Source organism: Triticum aestivum, chromosome 1B (assembly GCF_018294505.1).
Source record: "Triticum aestivum cultivar Chinese Spring chromosome 1B, IWGSC CS RefSeq v2.1, whole genome shotgun sequence".
NCBI classification, from domain to species: Eukaryota; Viridiplantae; Streptophyta; class Magnoliopsida; order Poales; family Poaceae; genus Triticum; species Triticum aestivum.
In genome coordinates this window covers 307,611,175-307,620,656 of record NC_057795.1, presented here as the reverse complement: position 1 = coordinate 307,620,656, position 9,482 = coordinate 307,611,175, and the positions used below count along the sequence as shown (strand labels likewise).

Sequence of the window (9,482 nt, the reverse complement as noted above, 5' to 3'; positions counted from 1 at the left end):
TCATGACTTGCAAACTGGGGTCTGCCTGACATTCGAGTCGAATGCAAGCTCTGCGGCGGCTGTTGAAGCTAGCTAGTGCCACTCCATGCCGCCGAGCGTGATGGAGCCCATGCCTTCCCACATGTCCTCGGTCCACCCGACCTCCTCGCCGTCGACGCCCTCCTGCTCGCCCTCCCACAGACCGCCCCCGCTCGCGTCTGGCAGGCAACCAAAGGCAGCAATCAGCTCAGCTCATGGCTCCCCGCCGTGCGTTTACTGGATGCAGAACGAATTCGGCGAGAGATCTTACAGTGGTTGTACAGGCCACGGCTGCCCTCGCCGCGGCCAGCGAGCCTTCCCCTCCCCCTCGTCCTCGTCGCCGGCGGCGGCCTCGGCTTCGGGTCGTCCCCGAGCACCACCACGTGGCCGGCGTTGCTGCTCGTGTTGCCCCCTAGGGAAGAGGCGAGTGAGATCAGTGCCGTGTCTCACAAACTAGTAGTAGCATGAAGAGTTACTCTGCAAATGGAGGGCGCACGCACCGAAGGGGCTCTTCCGCTTCCGCGACCCCCAGCGGCGGCTCCCTGCCGCGATGTCCTCGACGTCGAGCCGGACGCCGCCATCGCCGTCTTCCGCGTCGCCCCCCGCCTCCGCAGCGGCGGCGCCACCGCCGGCTCTCGGCGCTGGGGGCGACGAGCCGTTGAACCGCTTGAACACCGCCGCGTCCAGAGCGCCCGCGTCGGCCCCGCGCTTCGCCGAGGAGCCCACCGACGAGAACGCGCTCGCCTTCTCCTGCCAGGTCCCGCCGCCATCAAGAACGGAGAAGCGTGACGCAATGGGGAGAACAAGGGCGCAGATCGATTGATACCCTGATGGTCTTGTTGGTGACCCTGACGATCTCCCGCTTCGGCGGCGCCGGCGTTGAGTTCGGAATCTCATCGTCCTGCGGTACCGGCGGCGGCGGGTAGGGATTCAGTTCCCCATCGGCAGCTCTGGAGGATCCAAGAAACAAAGGCGAGGGTTAGAGAACTAGAGATCCAAGATGGAGCAAATTTCGGAAGAGGAAAAGATTCTCCTCCACCTGGGCTTGACGAGGAACGATTGCAGGGTGGTCTGGCCGCCGGACGATCGGATTCCGCTCGGGTACGTCTTCTTATTCTGCTTCCTCATGCTGCCTTCCCAAGATTTTGGTCCTCTGTCTCTCTCCTTTCTCCTTTCTCTCGTAGATAGAGTACGAGTGCTGTACTGGACTAGACGAGACTAGAGTCCGCCCAAATTTGTTGGCGCCAAAGTTCTTAAAAAATGGCAATGCGCTCGCCCGCCAGCAATCTTCTTTTGGGGATAGAAGATTCACTAGGCGCGCAGCCGCTTACCGTCTTCTCTGCCAAAAGGCCTGCTCTTAACGACGGTCAAGACTAATATCCACTAAAAAAAGGTTGAAAGACTAATACGATCATAATGAGGACTACGACATTATCATACTCTCTACCATTCCAAAATCTTAAGAGTCAATCTGATGCAAAACGCGAGGCACAAGATAGTACTACTATTAGTATTTTCTGGCGGAATTGTTCATATTTTACTCTACAGACGCAGCGCAATTCTCTAGCAGAAAACATCGCGTGCCCGCTAGGGGGTCCACACCCAGAGCGTAATCTACTCCGCACGCGTAGGACGCCGCCGGTTCTGGCCGGCAAATGTGCGGAGTACATATTCCCCTATTTGGACGGACCCGAATCGTTGGAGCCTCAATCCGAGGCAACGGCGATGGCTGCGGTGCGGCGGCGTCGGAGGCGGCGCGGGCTGCGGGCGCGGCGACCAGCCCTGTTCGGGCGGCGGCGGCACTGCGGTCGGCGACGGCGGCGACGCGCCATCTGCCTTTGGATCGGCGGCGGCGGCGTGGAGGGCCTGGTGGTCGCGTAGGCAGCACCTTCGTCAGATCTGTTCTGACCGGTGCAGTCGACGGTGGTGGTCATCTCTTCCGTCAGAGGTGATCGGCCTGCGGCTGGGTGATCGGATCTCGAGATCCGTCAGCTAGTCCCGGCTACGAGTCGGGGAGACATAGTTGCCGGTGAAAACCGAGCCGTTGGCGGGCGATGGCGGCGTTTTGCGTCGTTACCTTGATGAAGGCATCATCGTGTGACTCTTGTCAACCCACTCGTGCTGCTTCGGGGGAAACCCTAGGATCTGGCCTTCCAGATCGGACGATGGCGGTACTACGGTGCCGTCTCTCTCTTGGGAACATCGTTTGTGGAGCAGCGCTGGAAGACAGAGGCGGGAGGTGGAGCGGCTTCGTCTTGCACGGAGCTTCGGTGGAGCTGTCAAGTCATGCCTGACCGACAGGTGCTACGCTGAGTCATGCCTGGTCGGCAGGTGCTACGCACGACAGATCTTCCAAAGACTTCAAGCTGTGTCGGCTGGTGGTACTTGGCAGCATGGTGCTGAGGTGTATCAGCGACGACCGCGACGTGCTCAACTGTTTGCGCGCAGGAGGAGGTACCGTTGGGCGCCGTGATGGCGTCGACGATAGCTAGACCGAGCAAGGTTGATGCATCAATACAGTTCTGAAGATGGAGCGGTGGCAGTTGGCGGCGGCGGCATCTGAGAGCACGCCGGACCGGCGAGACCCATGCCCGGCAGGCGTCCTGGATGGGTCCTCAGGTCTTAGATGTTAGGTTTGGCTGCGATGTCTGTTTGGTATTAGGCCCAGGCTATCTGCGCCCCTTCATCAACTGGATAGGTGTAGCGACAGTTTGTTGCTTAGACGGCGGCTTTAGTCTTACTGTTGTATTACTTTGTAAGGTCTTGTGAGAATAATTAATAAAGTGGCCGTATGCATCGCCCAGATGCAGAGGCCGGGGGTCATCCTCCTTTTCTAAAAAAAAAAAAGACGCAGCAGCGTTGCTTGCTTTCAATCAATTAAGCGAATTAGCGTGACGCAGCCCCAACGGAGTTCAACACAAACAAGCAGAAAGCAAAAGACAACAACAAGTGAGACAATAGAAAGGAGCAAATTACTTGGCATTTCTTGGCAGGAACGTTACAGGTGCAGAACTGGAGTTAACATGTTGGCCGCCTACTTTTGGTTCAGGAGCCTGCGGTACATCCAGATGATGAACAGAAGCTGCGCCACAGAGACGACAAGGAGGACGACCACCAAAACCGGGCTGATGCTCCACGTGTTCCCAGAGCCGTGCTTCGCCCTATGGCGGCGATGACGACGGCGGGAGGCCATCCTGTGGTGGTGCTGCATCGAGCTGAGGAACCGAGCTCGCAGGGTGTCCGTGTCGGTGTCTGCCCAAATGGCGGTGTACACCTTTGGTGCCTGATGCGAGTCGTCGTCGGCCTTGATGTCGATGGAGAAATGAGCATTGTCGTCGTCGGCGTGGCTGCTGGTGTGGTGTCTGTATGCCATGGTTGCTTCAGTCATACCGATGGTACAAGACGGTGTGCACGCGGGCTTCGAATGTGGATCGGTGTTCTTGGATGCTCCAGTAGATGGATGTTCCACTGGCCCAGCCTTGTTTTTGTAGGTAACTTTCTCCGAGGTTTTGTTTGCCATGCGAGGAATTTTCTTGATGGATGCGCCTATGCCACCGCCTGCGCCTGCGAAACTGGCTTCTTGCTTCTTCAGTCCCCGTTGCTTGCGCCAGGCTAAACTTGCAGGCAACATGCAAGGCTCTGAATCGCACGTGGTTTCAGTAGCGCTGCATGCTTTAGATTCTTCATGATTTGGATTGGCTGGCAAACTGATACTCCTGTCCTCCATATGACCACCAATGTTGTCAACACCAGTACGAGTAGAATCTTTAGTAATACTTACTGTGTGATGAACTTCAAGGATTAAACTGCTATCAATAGTGCCAACAGATTTTGGTGCCACTTCTCTGTCTGCTGGAATTTCTGGCATTGTTGTCGCATTTGTGCTTGCACTTGCAGAAGTTGTTGTCACTTTTACCTTGCCGACATTCTTCTGATTAATTGTGTTCGGTGAATGTACAGCGGCGTCAGCATGATCGTCTTCTCTTATGTTGAATGTTACTTGCCTGGAGCGAGCCATGATAGCAGGTGAACTATTTTCAGTTTTATCATTACCAAATACTTTAGAGTCACTGCCTACTACTTGTGTTGGCACCTTACTTGCAGTGTCATGAACTCTCCTGGTCTGTTTACTGATGTTAGCAAAGTCCTCTCCTTTATTCAATGTGCATTCCTCGCTTTGACGTACACTGATGTTTGAATTTTGATCGGTTTCAGTACTGTTGATTACTCCAGACCCTTCACGGACCAAGTTATGACCAACTGCAGCAGCAGATTTGCTAACAGAAGAATCCCCAGCAGCGCCAGCATCAGTATGAACATCCTCTCCCATCTTTGACCTTCTTGGCCTAGTTGCATCAGGACCAGTTTCTTGAGGGGTAACTTTTGACAGCAAGCCTGTATCGTTATTGCCACTACGATCATCTTTAACAACAGGACGCTGTTTCTCCACTCGTGAATGGGATTTAGCTTGATGAGCAGGAAACAGCACAACCGAATCTGCATCTTCCTCAGCTTCACCCTCCTCAGGAATAACTTCTGCCAGCTTATGCATGCGACGTCGGCTATTTCTCCTTTCTGTGTTCCTATGGGTCACATTTCCTTCAGCCATGGGAGATCCTTTTTTCACTGCTTTTGAGTCGAAGAAGCCACTGATGTGCATGTAACCAGTACCTGAAGCTGCAGCCCCAACATCTTGATCGGCATTTCTGTTTTCTGCCGACGCCTCATCAACACTATCAGAAGCAGCAGTTTCAACGTTTCCTTGAGCATTCACATTGCTATCGAAGATGTAAGGGCTCTTGGAATAGTATATGTAATCACCGGAACCAGTCGTCGACCCGTGTACCTGTACAATGTCCTTGATCAGGGGCCAGTCTGGGCCATCCACCAGGCACCTCTTGAGCAGCTTGATCGTGCTTGTGACATCCAGCGAGTGCAGCTTCGCTGCAAGCGCCTTGATCCATCTTGGTATCTCCTGCAATTGATGATCAAATAAGCGCACTGCTCGCAGGCTGTCGACGTTCTCCACAGTCTGCAGCACTGGTCAGTGGGATATGCTAAGGTCCTCAAGGGAAGGCACGCCTGATACCTTCTTCAGATCAGGTGCGTTCCAAACGCTCAATTCCCTCAGTGCAGCAATGTCCTCCACAGCCTCGAGACTCGCCATGTCCACTATGCGCAGCTCCACCAGGGATGTCATGTGTCTGAGGCCGCCAGGCAGGCATCGCAGCTCAGGGCAGCTCTCGAGTTGCATTGCCTGCAAAGAGGGCAACGCTCCTGCCTCGATATCCATCCATGTTTCAAGCTTACGTAGTCCTTGCAAGCGCAGGTTCTCGAGCTTTGGAAAAGGTACCTCAGGGTGGTGGCATTTGCCCATGAACTCTGCATCGATTGACATGAGAGCTGAAGAATCGACAATGCTCAACGATCTCAGCTCTGGCATCAGGCCTAGTGGAGGGAGGGACTGGCACAAGTTGCACCCGATGATGTCGAGGTGGCGAAGATTTGGGAGGGAAATGTCTGAGAGCCAGCTGGGGAACTTGGCCCCAAAATAGCCGGCAATCTTTAGCGACTCGAGGCACGGTGGAGGGTTGAGCTCTTCAAGCACATCCTCAATCTTCCTGACAGCCGTTGGTGTCTGCGGCAGACTCACAGTGTCGTCGCTGCATGACAGCGCGAGCTCCCTGAGGCTCATCTTGCTGGCAAGTGCCACTTCAGCTGCCTCAGACCGACCGGGGGCCCTCTCGAGCTTGTGCACATGGAGTATCCTCAGCTGGCACAAGTGCTTGAGCTCAGCCAGAGGCCACCCGCCCCTGTCCTCTTTGCTGGTCAGGGCGAAGCACCGGAGGGAGGTGAGGCTTCTCAGCTGGCCTACCCTGAACGCGGCGGCGTTGATCGTCGTTCCATCAAGGTTAAGATCTCTGAGCCCCCTCAGGTGCTTCATGCCTTTGGGCAGAGCATGCAGTGACTTGCACTCCCTCAGCAGCAAGAATTTCAGGCTCCACAGGTTGCCGATGGACTCTGGAATCGCCTGTATCCCTGTCCGGGACAGGTTGAGGAGCCTCAGGTGAACCATATTCCCCAGAGTCTCTGGGATGAGCACAATACCTGTTTCACTCAGGTCGAGGACTCGCAGCTGGTGATGCAGCCTCGCGAAGATGTTTCCTTCGGTTGCCAGTGGGTTCCTGGGAAGCAGCAGCGTCCTTACCCTCTCCGAATTCAGGATCCACTCTGGTACCGCAGCCATGTTTCTTCCCGGAAGCGAGACGCGCCGTGGCCTGAACGAGGCGTCGCCGTCGTCGGGCAGCCGCTGGACGTCGCCGGTGAAGCCCTCGCCCTGCAGGAGCAGCTGCGCCAGAGCATGCAGCGCTTCGTGCACCGTGCACCCGCGCACGTCCTCCTGCGTCGTCTGGAGAAGGTTCCTGCCGACGAGCTCGTCGTAGTACCCCTCGGCTACCTCCTCGATGGAGGCGCCGCTCCTACTCTGCACCAAGCGCTCGGCCATCCAGTGCTGCAGGAGCACCCGCCTTTCGACAGGGAAGCCCGGGGGGAACAGCGAGCAGTAGAGGAAGCATTGCTTCAGGTGGTGCGGCAGGTCATCGTAGCACAGGTACAGCGCCCTCATGGCGTCGTCCGGGAGCCCCTTCACCAGCCACGCGGGGCTCGCGAGCACCTTCCCCCACGCGTCGGCGCTGGCCTCCCGTGTCCTCAGCACGCCGGCGACCGCCTTGATGGCCAGAGGGATGCCGCCACACTTCTCGACGAGCCTTTCGCCCACGCCCTTCAGCTGGCTCTCGTCGTTGGCCACGCACGCCGCCGTGCGGAGAAGCAGCCAGACATCGTCGGCGCTGAGCCTCTTCACCCGGTGGACAAGGCCGGCGCCCATCTCGCGGGCGGTGCTGCCGCGCCGCGCTGTGACCAGCACCTTGCCGCCCCGGCCGCCGCGCTCCAGTGGGTTCTGCAGCATGTCCTCCCACACCCCGCCGTACCACACGTCGTCGACCACGAGCAGGAACCTCTTGTTCGCCACCAGGCCTGTCAGCATTGCCTGGAGGTCGGCGACGCTCTCGCCGCCCTTTGTGTCGCCGCCAAAGGCGTCGATGACCTGCGAGAGCAGGCCGGCCTCCGTGTACCCTCTGGAGAGGCGAACCCATGAGGTTGTCCCGAAGCTGCAACGCACCCTCGCGCTCTCGTATACCATCCTAGCGAGCTTGGTCTTGCCGATGCCGTCCGGTCCGACGATGGCGACAACCTCGCATGCCGCCGGCCTGCCCGTCTGCGTCAGCCGATCAACGAGCAGTCGGGCGTCGTCCTCGATCCTTGTGCCGACGGCGATGTCTGGATCAGTTGGCTGGCGCCTCAGCGACGTCCGCGTATGGACGGTGGGATCAGCCGCGTACGCCGCGTGGAGCTGCAGCCGGCGCTGCTTCCTCAGGATCGCCTGCAGCTTCTGGTTGACGCGCTTGAGGTCGGCAGCGATGTCGCCGTGGGGCTCGGCGTCCTCGCAGCAGGAGGATAGGAGCCAAGGCAGAGCCTGCACGCCATGACGAGAGCACAAGGTAATAATTAATTCACAAAACCTGCAATGCAATGCAATGCAACAGTGTGATCTTAGTTTGTTCAAGTCAGAGGCTGTAATCTCGCCTGCTGCTGCTGCTGCGGCTGCTTGGGTTCCCTGCCCCCGAGCCGGCGCGCGGCGACCCTGCACCGGTCGACGGCGCCGTCTGCCTCGTACGCCGCGGCGCGTACCTCGGCGAGCCACCGCGCGGTGGCCTCGTCCCCGCGCGCCGCCTGCGCCTCGGCGTCGCCCAGCACGGCGGCCACGCTCTCCAGCCTCGCCGCCAGCTTCCTCGCGGCCGCCGCGACGCCCAGCTCCTCCGCCACCTCCCCTTCCACCAGGCCGCGCCACCGCGCCGCGGTGTCCGGCACGAACGCGCCGAGCACCACGGCCATGTCAACCGCCTCCGGTCACGACGTCGTCTACCCTCGCCGAGACGGTTGTTTCGTTCGTTTGTGTTTGTTTATGGAATTGATTTGTTCGTTGGATGGAAGAGAATAAAGAGGATCACCTACGCACGAAGTCAACTACTAGGAACTAATAATTCAGAATGTAATTGCGTACCGGGGATCACGTCATGATGAGCATACACTTGGAATAGTTCCAGCCTTTTTCTTTCTAATCTAATCATCTCCCCCCTGATTTTAAGGGGTGGGACCGGGCCTTATTTTGTTCCAATCAAATCAAGCCACGTATGCGGGAGCACGGATGGGCACACGGGAGGGGAGCAGTCAAGTCTCGTCCACTAAGATGAGGGCCTTCCTGCCCTGGTGGATGTCAACTTTTCTTTTTGAGGGAAATAGCCAAGTTTATTCATCAAAAGCCACAAAACGTGGGATACAATTCGGATTATGGGGTTGACCCAACCAAATGTGTCGACCCTGACTGAGAGTAAGTGAATACTTGGCTAACCTATGTGCATCAACATTGACTGCACTACTTTCAAAAGTAAAGTTACAATAAAATAAAGATGTTGTAAGCAAGATTTCATGAACTATAGATCCATTCCTCCCTCTTGTGCCTTGATTGATTCAGCAACTGTTTGCTTGGAGTATGAAGCAATGACAAAGTTCTGCAAGTTGAGGTCTGCTGCTAGTGCCAACCCTTCTCTGCATGCAATAGTCTCTAAGATGGAAGGATCATCAAGACCTGCAACCACTAATGCCGAGCTTCCCAGGTAGTTGCCTTGTGTGTCCCTACAAACCGCAACAACAGAACCCCGACTGGCCGTTCTCACACCCGCATCAACATAGATTTTTGCGAAGCCAAAGGGAGGAGTTTTCGCACGGCCAGGGTGTATAGGAGGAGCGCCTCCATGCCTGGGAACTGGTTGCTTGTCCTTAATAACCTCTAACTCTGATATGAACTTTTGGACAAAGAGGATTGTAACTTGTGGTGTTTGGAAAATCCATTCATGGATAGCTTTGCGTCGAGCTGTCCAAATCGGCCACAAGGTGACGGCTAGCTTCACAAATTGATCATGTGATAACTGCTCCATCATAGCAAAAAGCCACTGCTAAGCTTTTGGCTCTGTGGTTGACACTAGGTTCTGCGCAAGATCATCGTCAACCAATGCCCAAGTGCACCTGGAGGCTGTGCAGTTGATAAGAGAGTGCCGCCAAGAATCCAGGGAGCCACATAAACCACAAGAAGAATTGTTTGCCATGTGACGATGCGCCCGGGCATCCTCTGTAGGCAGCGACTGTTTTGATAAGCGCCATAAAAACATTTTGATCTTTCCAGGAACTTGTGTCTTCCAGAGGGTCTTCCACGATCCTTCTTCCATCATGCCCGTAGATGAGTCGGCCCTGCCCTCGAGCCAAGCCTCCCGCCTATGTCTTGTAGCTACCAGCATACGGTAAGCTGACTTTACAGAGTAGTTGCCATTTTTCTCAAAATTCAAGCT

The 9,482-nt window shown here is 56.3% G+C and overlaps 1 pseudogene; it reads right to left on the bottom strand.

The window, feature by feature from the left end:
- Positions 1-285: 285 nt before the first annotated feature.
- Positions 286-7,971, bottom strand: LOC123078331 (putative disease resistance protein RGA3; annotated as a pseudogene).
- Between the last annotated feature and the right edge of the window lie 1,511 nt (positions 7,972-9,482).